Source organism: Marmota flaviventris, chromosome 7 (assembly GCF_047511675.1).
Source record: "Marmota flaviventris isolate mMarFla1 chromosome 7, mMarFla1.hap1, whole genome shotgun sequence".
In the NCBI taxonomy this organism is placed as follows: domain Eukaryota; kingdom Metazoa; phylum Chordata; class Mammalia; order Rodentia; family Sciuridae; genus Marmota; species Marmota flaviventris.
The window spans coordinates 60,264,912-60,280,725 of record NC_092504.1 but is presented as its reverse complement, the minus strand read 5'-3'; positions in this window follow the sequence as shown (position 1 = coordinate 60,280,725).

The window sequence follows — 15,814 nt, the reverse complement described above, 5'->3', positions numbered from 1 at the left end:
TCTGGAATGGAGCCCTTGAACTACTTCTGGTTGGAGCTGCCTGATTCAAGAATCACTATTTGCTCAAAAAGACTTTAAAATTTTTAGTGTGCCTCAGTTTACCTTTGTAACAGACTTAAGTAAGAGAAGAACATACAAAAATATTCTGAAACCCCTAAAGTTTGACCCATGTGCTAATAGTTGCATGCCTGGATGACACTAGCCCAATTATTCACCCTTATATTCTACAGATATTAGGGAGTACCTGAGTGCCCAAAGCTCAACATTTATTTTTAAACCACATTTTAAAATATCAGGCCTAGACCAGTTAACCCAAAATCTCTGGACATGTGTCTTGGGCATGGTAATTTTTAAATAAGTCTTCACAGGTCATTGATTCTACCATTTAAGCAAAGTTGAGAACTATTTGCCTAATTGATCTTCTATCCGGGAGTATTCTGAGACAATCATTAGGATAAACCTTAGTTTATGTATTTCTCAAGCAACTTTTATGGACCAGAGGTCCCCTCTAGGTGTTCAATTCCTGGAAGGACAGGACTTGTTCAACTGTGCATGCTTGGTGGACGCCTGGTCATAGCTGACCTCCCAGTTGTTGACTCAAAAGTCAGGCGCTTTCAGTTATCTGCTCATGAGTGGAATTTTCCAGTGTGGTTCACTTCCTTATAGGGGATTTATCCTTTCAATTACACAAGGTTTGGGGTTTTCTCAACTTCCTAGTTTCAGATCTGAGTAAGGAAGAACAGCCAGAGTTCCTGAGTCACATTCCACATCAGATCTTCTGGAGTTTGTATCCCTGAGTCACACCAAGCCCTGGACCTTGGGGTTTTAGGTCAGAGAGAGGTGAGCTGGCCACACCACTCCATCCAGCACAGAACTCCCTGGCAGCAGCTTCCTGACTGATCTCCCTGTTCCAGACAGATCTGAAAAGATCTATAGAATCAGTTGAAATGCCTAAAAAAGGACAGGAAGTCTCATTCCAGAGACTAATATTTCTGAAGAGACAAAATAAAGTAAAATTCCTGTCTCTGTGAATGCAGAGTCTCAGATTCTCCAGATCTAATAGATCTAGATGTGCGAGCTGTGTAAAGCCACAGAAATATTTATTTGCAGTGGGGATCTTATTTTACTTCTTCCCTCAAAGTACTCAGCCATCTTCCTTCCTCAATGCACATTCTCACATACAAGACACCCATATGGGTTCTTTCTGGGCATAGAGGAAATTCAAAGAGGTAAAGCATGCACGTTGAAATCACAGACCCAGATGAGGCCGCAACTCCACCTCTTACCAGCTGTGCAATCGTGAGTAAAATGCTTACCTGTTTCCCCTGCTGTATGGTGGAGTTCAGGTGCTGGAAGACTAGATGAGAGGAGGCATACAGAATACTTAGCACAGTGTCTGACACATAATAAGCTATGGTTACCTTTACTGTGCCCAGAAGTCCCCTAGCCCAGAACTTCCCAGCTTTAACATGCACACTAATTGCTTGGAGGTCTTACTTCAAACTACACTTGTTTCACTATGGGTAAATAAACAAGTTCTGGAGATGAAGTGAGGTAACACAACTGTGAATGTACTTAATGCCATTGAACTGTACATTTAAAAATGATAAATTTTATTATATATATATATATATATATATATATATATATATATAATCGCAATAAAAAAATTTAAAGTACATTCAGTAGTATTTCTAGCAAGCTTCTAGGTGAGGCTGATGATACTAGTTAGAAAACCACACTTTTAGCCCTTGGCTTTTCTTTTTACGACTATGGTTCCAGCTAAGCCTAGGTCCTCCATAGGCCTCAGTAGGGAGATTTGCTTGGCCCATTACATATTGCTTTCCTCCCAATCTGGAAGCGGGTAGGATATCCCTATGCCAGCCATTTTCCTCTGTATTTACCACCTTTATTGATGCAGTACATTGAAAATTGTCAAGGGTGGGACAGATGGCAGTGTTGAGATTCTAGTGTTCTTTGTTTTGGTGTCATCACGACCTATCAAAGTGAAAACAGAACTGAAAGATCCCAACCACTTTGTGTTGCATGGTCAATACTGAAGGGTTATGGAAAATCATATTCCTACAAGACAGTCCCTGGGAAAAATGGAAAGACAGTGTAGCTCTGGAGGAGGGAGGGTAATTAGTCAAACATGAAACCTCTCCCAATAAAGTCTTTTCCAGGAACAATGGGCCCTAAAGGAAGGAGGCGGATACTGAATGCTGGGCCCTAAAAATTTTGACCTTCCCCTATTGCTAATCAGTCCTGAGCCGCACACTAAATAATGAAACTCTGGGAAACAATGAATCTCAGAAGAAGAAGAAAAGCAATGGGTAGGATCTGAGCTCCTATCTCCTTTTAGTAACAATGAGTTTCAAACTTTTCCCAACTGCCTTTCTGAGTTAAAATTTTAACCTGCACAACTAGTTCCCTGACTGTCTGATAGGGCACGTCCACAGTTTCCAGTCATTAAACCACCCTCATTGTACCCTATAAAACTCAAACCCATCTATAACCAATGGCTATTTTTCTACCCAGAAAATGAGCCCCTTCAGTGCCTGAGTGATTGAGTCCACGAATGAATAAATAAACGGCTTTGCTGAATCTGTTGAGATGTGCGTCTATAAGTTTGCACTTACAAATACCTCCTCCAAAACAACAGTTCTCAAAGTGTGTCCTGCTTAAGCTAACGGGTGATTATCCTTCCCAAGAGAGCAACAAATAGGACCCTCATTAATGCATCTGCTAACAGCTGTTTCCTGTATCAGACGTTCATGCAAATTTAGATTCTGGGCTGTCTTTATTATACATCTTTCCTCAGAGTAATCTGCAATCATCCTGCAGTAAGTGTACGTTTTCTGAGCTTTTGGAAAGACCCCTGGGCCAGCCTTAACTCAGGAGAGTAAAATGTCCTGTCAGCTTTGTGATATGTAAAAGGAACCGTATGGTTGAGACCAAATTTTCTGCCACTGGCTCCTACAATAATAGGACAACCTAGCAACCACCAGTGGCAGGAATTCTGAGGGGTGTCACACTTCAAAGATTGAAGGAGATGGACTGGCCACTCCAGGATGCAAGTCCTTAAGAACAGTGGTTCTCCCATTAGGATCATCTGAGGAGGTGAGGGTCTTAAAAAATACTGATGTTCAATTAAATTAGTGTGTTTGAGGACAGGAGCTGGGCATGAACAATTAGCTTTAAAAGTCAGTCTAATGTGCAGTTACGTTGAAAAGTTCTACCTCAGAGGGTTTTTTGTTTGGTTTTGTATTTTGTTTTATTTTAATCAGGCAAAAATTGTAGTTGGAAACAAAGAGGCTGTAGTTATTATCATCACAAAACATCATAAGACTCCAAGGTTTTGATTACAAAATGGGAATACTTGTTTCTAAGCTAAGCAGCAGTTTTAACCACTATAATTATGCTATGTGTTTGTTCCCAAGTGAGCATAATTTGATGTTATGTATGAGCACAGAACCAAGCGCCAGCTGTCACCCTGGTGTCAGCCTCTGTGTAGCTGACTTGCCCCTGGGAGGTACCTGGAGGGAAGCAGTTGGATGCACCTCCCTCATGGGAAATGCTCACAATACTAGCTGGATGCATTGAATTTGGAAATAAGGAGGACTTTTTAACAATAAAGAAAAATTTGTAAGAGAACCTCTTTACCAGAGAGGTATGTTTAGAATCAACTATTCCCGAAGTAGAAGGTAAACATACAGAGAATTTTGCAAAGTGATGAAACCAAGTTCACTTGAAATGATTATGATTAAGACTTGATTTCTGGAACTCCTGGTCACTTTGTCATACTTACATTCCCTTTCTCCAGGGGTGCCGGGTTTCTGTTCGCAACTAAAAGGCTCCGGGGTCACTCCAGGTAAACTGGGCTAACTGGGCTGCACAAAATAACCACAGAAGAGACACAAATACCTTTTTCTTTGGGGTTGCTGTGGCGGCTCCTCTGACCTTAAGGGTCTGTAGAAAGAGCGAGAGAGCATGTGCTGACCCCTTTTATTGAGGAGAAGCTATTCAAATGAGACAAGGGGTCAGGTTTCAGGGGACTGAGTCTGTCTTCATGATGTCCACTGTCAGCAGGTTGACTGACACCTGGGTAGGCCACATCCAAGGGCACAGTAAGAGAAGGGGACACACACAAGGGGCTTCCATGGAAGATTCTATCCTAAACAGGGCAAGGGGTAATATTAACAAAGGAACAGGTGAGTGTAGCTCCACCCATGGGGCTGTAGGAAGCCACGCCCAGGCACTAAGAGACAGTCACTTGAACCCTAGAAGAGCAGGACGGTCTAGCAGCATGGGTGCCTGATGCCACAACGCCCAGCAGGGGAGGTTGTTCTCCCACACAGGGGCAGTATTTGCACAACACACTTCAGAAAAATGAGATGAAGTAAACACTTTAAATCCACTCTTGAATGTATTTAAAGCCATTTTCGAAGCAGAGCTCTCCAAACTTGGACAACTAAACAAAACAACAACAAAAAAGCCAAATCAGAATCACTCAAGATGAGGCTCTAGATATTGTCGATGGCATATCCATTTTTTCTGCTATAAGACATCAGCACAATTTAGGGATTTAAACCAACACAAATGTGCTAATTTACCCTTCTGGATGTTAAAGTCCCAGTTTTCACTGGGCTAAAATCAAGCTGTCAGTAGGCTGCATTTCTTTCTGGAGGCTCAAGGAGAGAATTCCTGTTTCTGTTCTTTTCCAATTTCTAGGTTGCCCACATTCCTTGGCTTGTGACCCCTTCTTCCATCTTCAAAGCCAGCAAAGGCTGGTTGCTTCTTTCTTGTATCACCTCACTCTGACCTCCTCTTCTTCTCTTTTCTACTTTTAAGGATCCTGGTGATTACATTGGGCCCCCTGGGTAATCTAGGAAAATCTCACCATCTCCAAGTCTTTAGCTTAATCACACCTGCACTATGTAAGGTGACAGAGTCAGAGGTTCCAGGGTTTAGGAGCTGGATCTCCTTGTGGAAAACCATCATTGTAACCCACTCCCCTCCTCTGAGGGTCAGAGCACCCAGGATAAATCTGAGGCACTTGTTCAAGGGCTGTCACCCAGGAACCATTGCTGGGTGACAAAGGCTTTCTCCATCCCAGCTCTCCCTCCCAGCCTAGATGTCTCTTACAATGACATTCTCATGACTCTGTCCCCATATTCATCATCATTCTTATCACCACCCTTCTCTGTGAAGTGGGAGTCCTCAGATGATTTCATTTATTCTCTCATAAATTTTATTGAGCATCTCTATTTTTCACTTTCCTATTATAGTTAGAAAACAGTTTGTTTATAACCTAAATCCTTACTAATCAATAAATGTTTTCTTAGATAGAATTCAGCTGGAGACTCGTTAATGCAAAAAATATATTCACTCCAGTCTCAGAAAAAAACACATGATTAGGAACCTAGATAAGTTAAACTATCAGTTTTCAAAAATATTTTTCTTTTTACACTTAGGTCTTGTGGAAAGGAACTAATTCTTGTTAAGTAAGGGTGGGGGACAAAGTGTAGTAGTTTGATATCATTCACTTTAGAACTGGCAAGAGAATGATGTAGATCTTTAAAGGGGTCTCAATAATACTCAACAAATTATTCTCACTTTGTGGGCCCAACAGTCTTATAACATCTACTACACTCACACATAACTACTGAAATATATATTTTAATATGTCTAAAATCCCCCAAAATGTCAAAATACATATAACATTACAAAGTCTGTATTCTTCCAGAGATAAATCGTTATTAACAGCTTGTATTTTCTTCTAGAGTGTCTAAATGTACATGTGGGCATATCAATATATACCTCTTTTTTAATATTTATTTATTGACTTTAGTTTTAGGTGGACACAATATCTTCATTTTATTTTTATATGGTGCTGAGGATCGAACCCAGTGCCTCACGTGTCCTAGGCAAGTGCTCTACCTCTGAGCCACAACCACAGCCCAGTATATACCTTTTTTGAAGCACATATGTTGTTATATGATTTGTTTCTTGCTTTTTTTAACCAACAATATACATTGCTATTTCTTCACATTCTTACATGTAAATCTACTTTATTCTTTTAAATAACTAATTTAGTGCATTACATTATGTGAATTGCCATAATTATTTTTAGTGCTGGTGATCAATCCCAGGACCTTGGGCATGCCACTTGCTCCACCCCTTACCTTCTATAATTTATTTTACTAGTCCTTAGCTGATGGAGAATTTGAAAACTGATTTTTTTTATAATTATAAGCATTAATGCAATCAAACTTCTTCTCCATTGTTTCTATCTCCTTGTATCTAGATGTAGAATTGCTGGGTGAAAGTGTATGTGCATTTTAACATGTTGTCAATTTACAATCCATTTTTATTCCTTCTCCTTTAAACAGGTTATTCATGTTCTTAGTCTATTTTTCTATGAAGTTATTTATCTTTTAATTTATTTTAAGAGTGCCTTATGCATGAAGTAAGTTAGTAATTTGACATTTGAAATGAGATCCTTTCCATTTAGACATTTTTATTTTGACTCTATTAACCATAAGTCATCTCTGCTGTGAGGCAGACATGACAACTACTTCCTTGAATGTTTTTCTGACTTTGGAATCACCCAACTTGTCAGATTTCCTAGAACATCACTGTAGGTACTGATTTCGGCTACTTCCTGCCTCATCACCTTCAACAAGAGTGAATTCTTGGTGATTTTACAAAATCACCCTATTGAATTTCTTACTTCCTGAATTTCTCATGCTGTCCCCTCTGCCCGACATACCTTTTCCACCCTTCCATTAAACCTAGGTAAAAGCTGCTCATCACTAAGATTCAGTGGAATCGTCTTTTCCTCCTGGAAGCCTTTGGAGTGAGGTTCTTCTTCCATATCCCGTAACACCTCAGCACACCTGTGTCGCTGCATGTAGGGCACTGTGCTTTAACCATTTGTTAGACTGATTTCCTCAAAGGCAGAAAATATATTTTATCCATTTTTGTATTCCCAGTGCCATATATGTGGTAGGTTCAAAATAACTATTTGTTAAACAAAGGAGGGAAGAAAAAGAGGAAGGAAGGAAGAAAGGAGGGAAGGAAGAAAGACATTTAAGGAAAGTCCACTTACTGATCTCTACCTTCTGTTTTCTTACCTCTGTGGCTTATCCTTCACGAACCAGAATAGCATTTGAAAGTTATCACCTAATGGTCCAAGTCATCCTCTGAACCTTCAGGGTGGCATGATCCAAAGAAATAAGATTGTCTTTCAATCTCTATTTCTCTTTTTTTTAAGGCTAAATTTCTCTGGGTCCAAGCAAAATATTTCTTAGGCTTTATTTTGGATCAATCATAAATTTATTTGCTATTTTTTTAGATGACTCTCATTATGTTGCCCAGGCTAGTTTTGAACACTTGGGCTCAAGTGAAACTACTACCTCAGCCTCCCACACATTATTTATTGTATCTCCTGATTTTGTGTTATACAATTTTCAAGTCTCTTTCATATAGATATTAGTTGATCCTCACACAATTCTGTGTGGTAACTAGAATTGATGAAACACCATTTCATGGATGGAGAAACTGAGGCTTGGAGAGAGAGAGAGAGAGAGAGAGAGAGAGAGAGAGAGAGATCTTTTTTTCTTTTTGATACCTTTTTGTAGGTAACAGTTATTACCTGTGGAGCCAGGACTGAAACCCAGGCCTTCTGACTAAATCCAGTGCTCTTTCTTCTCTTCTATTTTGCTTCTTCATATCCTAGTGAAAGTTTGATTTTGATTGTATGGCTGCTTTAATAATGTGTTTCAGCATACCTGTGCAAGTGCATCTGCATTTGTGTCTGTAACATATTTAAAACTCCAAGAATGACCCAGTATGAGAGTAGTTTCTATTAGTTACTTTTTAGCAACACCTCCTCCATCAAAAGAATCTGACCAGATGGGCAAACTGTGGCCTCTGCAGCAGGCAAGGTAATTAATTTCTCTGGGTCCTTTGGCTGCTGCATTCCATCTGCCCTTTCTTCTTTTCTCTCATTCTCATCTGTCAGTCAATAAACTCTTAGGCATCTATAAAAATTAGTGTTTATAAAGTTTATAGTTATATAATCGTCATATTAGTTTTTTTAAAAGTAAGACTTTACTAAATAATTTCAGCAACATAAATAATATGCTAAAGAAAAAAAAAGGAGGAAAAGCATTGAAAAGTCATCAGTGATTATTTCTGTGTATTGGGATTATGAGTGGTTCATATTTTCTTTTCCATTCATGTGTGTATGTATGTGTGGGTGTGTGTGAATGTGACATTTTTCTATAAAAATGTTACTGAACTATAATTGGCCATCCATAAAGTTGAGTGGTCTTTAAAACATCCACAGAGCTGTGCATCCTACTTCACTAATTCCAAGATATTTCCACCACCCCAAAAAAAGCGCCTTGCTCATTAGTAGTCACTCTCCATTTCCCTCCTCTACCCAGACTCTATCAACTACCAGTCTACTTCCTGCCTTTATGGATTTGCTTATTCTGAATATTTCATATAAATAGAATCATATGACACATGATGTTTTGCATTTGGCTTCTTTTTGTTTTTTATAATGTTTTCAAAGTGCATCCATATTGTAGCATTCATAGGTACTTTATTAATTTTTATTACTGAATAATATCCCATTGTCTAGATATATCTTATTTGCTTATCCATTCATCAGTTGAAGAACATTTGAGTTGTCTCTAGTTTTGGGTTATTATGAAAAAAATGCTGCTATGAACATTCATGTATAAGCTTTTTGAAAATACGTATTTTCATTTCTCTTGGATATACATAGGAGTGGAATTACTAAATTGTAGCTCTTAAATTTTCAAAAATGGCATGTGTGTGTTATAAAATATACTAGTTAAGAAAATAAAAATGAGAGTTTAAAGATGGCGGCGAGGGGAGTGCATTGCCCCCGTGTGCTGCTTCACTGTGTGGGAGTATGACAAGTCAGGACGGCTAAAGGATATCTTGTTAGGAATTTCCAGCAATAGTGGGGTGCTCCGGAACCTGGAGGAAGGATTTCCATCGCACGAGGATCAGCTACGGGGACTCAAACGCGAGAGGTTTGTCGCACTGCTTATTCAGCAAATCGGCCCGAGGCTAGAATCTGCAGCGTGCGCTGGGATAGAGACGCAGGGTTACAGCGCTGCAGTTTCTGCCAGCCGCGCAAGCACCGTACTCAGGGCTGAATTCTGGGTTCGAGACGGGGGAAGGAAGCGGTCCATCTCGGTTCTCCACACCGGTCAGACCACAGAGGAGGCCAGCAGCCACCATGTTGGTAAACTGACGTCACCACCGCTGTTTTCGACTGACCGCAGCTCATTCAGCCATAGAACAGGTAATTTCAGGCTGCAATTCGCCTGCGGCTTGCAGACAGATTGCTAGGGCTCAGCGCCTGGGTGCTTCTTAGAACCTGATCTTATCGGAGTGAATACCCAGCGCGGAGCGGCTGCTGAGCCCGCGGAGGCTGCTTCTTGGACCCTGCGCCTACCAGAGCATACAACAAGCACTAAGCAGCCGAATTACGGCTCCCGGAACTGAGCCCGCGGGGACTGCTTCTTGGAGCTTACATTTATAGGAGCTTACACCGAGCACGGAGTGGCCGAGTTCCGGCTCCCGGAACTTCCCTGGCCCGGGGCTAGGAGCCCGCGGAAACTGCTTCTCGGTCCGGGTCCTGCTGAGGGCCGGTCAGGACTCACCCGGTGCTTTGGTTGCCCGGCAAGGGGAACGAAATGCTGCCATTCGCATAGGATACCAACATGGCAGAGATCTGATGTCTGCAGAAAGCGGCGGAGGAGGGAACTTCATCAATACCAGTGGTGACATAAGCAGTTGGTCTCCTGGTAGGGGGGGTGAGGCACAGTCACCCGAGTCTCCTCAATTTGTCGTCGAGCCAGAGGGAAGGAGCCGGGCCGCCGCCAGCGCCCGGAGCAGGCCCAGCGGCTTGCCAGCGTGGTGACCACGTGACCCCAATTGGAGAGGGGGCGGAGCGGAGCCGCCACCCGCAACCGCAAGGTGGGCAGACCCGCGACCCAGTGGTACATGGGCGTGGTAGGAGGGGCAGGGCAGAGCCGCGGTTCGCGCTGTGACGAATGAGCGTGCAAGGTAAACAGACCTGTGACAGCCTGGCGGGTCAGGCCCAGTGGCCTGCCAGTGTGGTACACACGTCACCCCAACTGGAGTAGGGGCAGAGCAGATCCTTCTCCCACGCCCGGATCAGGCCCTGCCGGTGTGGTGGTCACGTGACCCCAATCGGGGGCGGAGCAGAACCGCCACCCGTGCCCGCAGGGTGAGCAGACCAGTGATCAACCTGTAGATCAGGCCCAGGGGTCCGCAGGCGTGGTAGGAGGGGCAGGGCAGATCCGCCGCCCGCGCCTCCAAGGTAGGCAGACCTACAACAGACCTGCGGATCAGGCCCAGGAGCCTGCCGGCGTGGTACAAACACCACCCTAATTGGAGTAGTGGCAGAGCAGAGTCGCCGCCCGTGCCAGGAACAGGCCCAGTGTCCTGCAGGCGGGGTAGTCACGACACCCCAATTGGAGTAGGGGCAGAGCAGAGCCTCCACCCGTGCCCGAAAGGTGGGCAGATCTGCGACCGACCAGCGGGACAGGCCCAGTGGCCTGCCGGTACGACAGACACGTCACCCCATTTGCAGTAGGGGCAGAGTAGAGCCGCCGCCCGCGCCTGCAGGGTAGGCAAACCTGCAACCGACCGGCGGATCAGGCCCAGTGGCCTGCCGGCGTGGTACACTCGTCACCCCAATTGGAGTAGGGGCAGGACAGAGCCGCCGCCAGCTCCCAGAACAGGCCCAGTGACCTGCCGGCGTGGTAGCCACGACACCCCAATTGGAATAAGAAGAGAGCAGAGCCGCCGCCCGCACCTGCAGGAAAGATACGCAAGCAGTATGAAAAGACAAGGAAAGAAAGGACCACAAGCAATGCAGGTCAACGCAACTTTAGAAGAGGTAACAGCTGCAGCAGATGGAATGTCAGATAAAGAATTCAGGATATACATGCTTCAGATGATCTGGAGTATCAAGGAAGACATTAAACAGCAAAATCAGACAATGAAAGATCACTTCGACAACGAATTACGGAAACAAATCCAGGAAGCAAAGGATCAACTATACAGGGAGATAGAGGTTATAAAAAACAAACAAACAGAAATCCTAGAAATGCAGGAAGCAATAAACCAACTTAAAAACTCAATGGAGAATACTACCAGCAGAGTAGAACACTTAGAAGATAGAACATCAGACAATGAAGACAAAGTATTTCAACTGGAAAAGAACATAGACAGCTCAGCAAGACTGTTAAGAAACCATGAGCAGAACATCCAAGAAATATGGGATAACATTAAGAGACCAAATTTAAGAGTCATTGGGATACAGGAAGGTACAGAGCTCCAAACCAAAGGAATGAGAAGTCTATTCAATGAAATAATACAAGAAAACTTCCCAGACTTGAAGAATGAGACAGAATCCCAAATCCTAGAAGCCTACAGGACGCCGAATGTGCAAAATCATAAGAGATCCACACCTAGACACATTATAATGAAGATGCCCAACATACAGAATAAGGAGAGAATTTTAAAAGCTACAAGAGAAAGGAAGCAGATTACATTTAGGGGTAAGCCAATCAGGATAACAGCTGATCTGTCAACACAGACTCTGAAAGCTAGAAGATCCTGGAATAACATATTTCAAACACTGAAAGAAAATGGGTTCCAACCAAGAATTGTGTATCCAGCGAAATTAAGCTTCAGGATGGAGGATGAAATTAAAACCTTCCACGATAAACAAAAGTTTAAAGAATTCGCAGCTAGAAAACCATCTCTTCAAAACATCCTCGCCAAAGCATTACAGGAAGAGGAAATGGAAAATAACAATGAAAACCAACAGTGGGAGGTAGGACAGTAAAGGGGGGGGGGATAATCAAAGAGGAAAACAAACCATGTTTAGTAACAGAAATAAACAAATATGGCTGGAAGAACAACCCATATCTCAATAATAACCCTAAATGTTAATGGCTTAAACTCACCAATTAAGAGACACAGGCTAGTAGAATGGATCACAAAACAAGACCCAACAATATGCTGCCTACAGGAGACGCATTTGATAGGAAAGGACATACATAGGCTGAAGGTGAAAGGTTGGGAAAAATCATATCACTCATATGGACTTCGGAAACAAGCAGGAGTGTCCATACTCATATCAAATAAAATAGATTTCAAGCCAAAGTTAATCAAAAGAGATAAAGAGGGACACTACATACTGCTTAAGGGACCCATACACCAACAAGACATAACAATCATAAATATTTATGCCCCAAACAATGGTGCAGCTATATTCGTCAAACAAACTCTTCTCAAGTTCAAGAGTCTAATAGACCACCATACCATAATCATGGGAGACTTCAACACACCTCTCTCGCCACTGGACAGATCTTCCAAACAAAAGTTGAATAAGGAAACTATAGAACTCAATAACACTATTAATAACCTAGACCTAATTGACATATATAGAATATACCACCCAACATCAAGCAGTTACACTTTTTTCTCAGCAGCACATGGATCCTTCTCAAAAATAGATCATATATTATGTCACAGGGCAACTCTTAGACAATATAAAGGAGTAGAGATAATACCATGCATCTTATCTGATCATAATGGAATGAAACTGAAAATCAACGATAAAAGAAGGAAGGAAAAAGCATACATCACTTGGAGAATGAACAATAGGTTACTGAACGATCAATGGGTTATAGAAGACATCAAGAAGGAAATCAAAAAATTCTTAGAGATAAATGAAAACACAGACACAACATATCGGAATCTATGGGACACATTGAAAGCAGTTCTAAGAGGAAAATTCATTGCTTGGAGTTCATTCCTTAAAAAAAGAAAAAACCAACAAATAAATGATCTCATACTTCATCTCAAAATCCTGGAAAATGAAGAGCAAAACAACAGCAAAAGAAGTAGAAGGCAAGAAATAATTAAAATCAGAGCTGAAATTAATGAAATCGAAACAAAAGAAACAATTGAAAAAATTGACAAAACTAAAAGTTGGTTCTTTGAAAAAATAAACAAAATCGACAGACCCTTAGCGATGCTAGCGAAGAGAAGAAGAGAGAGAACTCAAATTACTAGCATACGGGATGAAAAAGGCAATATCACAACAGACACTTCAGAAATACAGAAGATAATCAAAAACTATTTTGAATCCTTATACTCCAATAAATTAGAAGATAGTGAAGGCATAGATAAATTTCTTAAGTCATATGATCTGCCCAGATTGAGTCAGGAGGATATAGAAAACCTAAACAGACCAATATCAATTGAGGAAATAGAAGAAACCATAAAAAGACTACCAACTAAGAAAAGCCCAGGTCCAGATGGGTATACAGCAGAATTTTACAAAACCTTTAAAGAAGAACTAATACCAATACTTTTCAAGCTACTTCAGGAAGTAGAAAAGGAGGGAGAACTTCCAAATTCATTCTATGAGGCCAACATCACCCTGATACCTAAACCAGACAAAGACACTTCAAAGAAAGAAAACTACAGACCAATATCTCTAATGAACCTAGATGCAAAAATCCTCAATAAAATTCTGGCGAATCGGATACAAAAACATATCAAAAAAATTGTACACCATGATCAAGTAGGATTCATCCCTGGGATGCAAGGCTGGTTCAATATACGGAAATCAATAAATGTTATTCACCACATCAATAGACTTAAAAATAAGAACCATATGATCATCTCGATAGATGCGGAAAAAGCATTTGACGAAGTACAGCATCCCTTTATGTTCAAAACTCTAGAAAAACTAGGGATAACAGGAACATACCTCAATATTGTAAAAGCAATCTATGCTAAGCCTCAGGCTAGCATCATTCTGAATGGAGAAAAACTGAAGGCATTCCCTCTAAAATCTGGAACTAGACAGGGATGCCCTCTCTCTCCACTTCTGTTCAACATAGTTCTCGAAACACTGGCCAGAGCAATTAGACAGACGAAAGAAATTAAAGGCATAAAAATAGGAAAAGAAGAACTTAAATTATCACTATTTGCAGATGATATGATTCTATACCTAGCAGACCCAAAAGGCTCTACAAAGAAACTATTAGAGCTAATAAATGAATTCAGCAAAGTGGCAGGATATAAAATCAACACACATAAATCAAAGGCATTCCTGTATATCAGCGACAAATCCTCTGAATTGGAAATGAGGACAACCACTCCATTCAAAATATCTTCAAAAAAAAAATAAAATACTTGGGAATCAACCTAACAAAAGAGGTGAAAGACTTATACAATGAAAACTACAGAACCCTAAAGAGAGAAATAGAAGAAGATCTTAGAAGATGGAAAAATATACCCTGTTCATGGATAGGCAGAACTAACATCATCAAAATGGCGATATTACCAAAAGTTCTCTATAGGTTTAATGCAATGCCAATCAAAATCCCATCGGCATTTCTTGTAGAAATAGAGAAAGCAATCATGAAATTCATATGGAAAAATAAAAGACCCAGAATATCAAAAACAATGCTAAGCAGGAAGTGTGAATCAGGCGGTATAGCGATACCAGACTTCAAACTATACTACAGAGCAATAGTAACAAAAACAGCATGGTACTGGTACCAAAACAGGCGGGTGGACCAATGGTACAGAATAGAGGACACAGAAACCAATCCACAAAACTACAACTATCTTATATTTGATAAAGGGGCTAAAAGCATGCAATGGAGGAAGGATAGCATCTTCAACAAATGGTGCTGGGAAAACTGGAAATCCATATGCAACAAAATGAAACTGAATCCCTTTCTCTCGCCATGCACAAAAGTGAATTCAAAATGGATCAAGGAGCTTGATATCAAATCAGAGACGCGCCGTCTGATAGAAGAAAAAGTTGGCTACGATCTACAGTCGGTGGGGTCGGGCTCCAAATTCCTCAATAGGACACCCATAGCACAAAAGTTAATAACTAGAATCAACAAATGGGACTTACTCAAACTAAAAAGTTTTTTCTCAGCAAAAGAAACAATAAGAGAGGTAAATAGGGAGCCTACACCCTGGGAACAAATCTTTACTCCTCACACTTCAGATAGAGCCCTAATATCCAGAGTATACAAAGAACTCAAAAAATTAGACAATAAGAAAACAAACAACCCAATCAACAAATGGGCCAAGGACCTGAACAGACACTTCTCAGAGGAGGACATACAGTCAATCAACAAGTACATGAAAAAATGCTCAACATCTCTAGCTGTCAGAGAAATGCAAATCAAAACCACCCTAAGATACCATCTCACTCCAGTAAGATTGTCAGCCATTAGGAAGTCAAACAACAACAAGTGCTGGCGAGGATGTGGGGAAAAGGGTACACTTGTACATTGCTGGTGGGACTGCAGATTGGTGCAGCCAATTTGGAAAGCAGTATGGAGATTTCTTGGAAAGCTGGGAATGGAGCCACCATTTGACCCAGCTATTCCCCTTCTTGGTCTATTCCCTAAAGACCTAAAAAGAGCATGCTACAGGGACACTGCTACATCGATGTTCATAGCAGCACAGTTCACAATAGCAAGACTGTGGAACCAACCTAGATGCCCTTCAATAGACGAATGGATAAAAAAAATGTGGCATTTATACACAATGGAATATTACTCTGCATTAAAAAATGACAAAATCATAGAATTTACAGGGAAATGGATGGCATTAGAGCAGATTATGCTAAGTGAAGCTAGCCAATCCCTAAAAAACAAATGCCAAATGTCTTCTTTGATATAAGGAG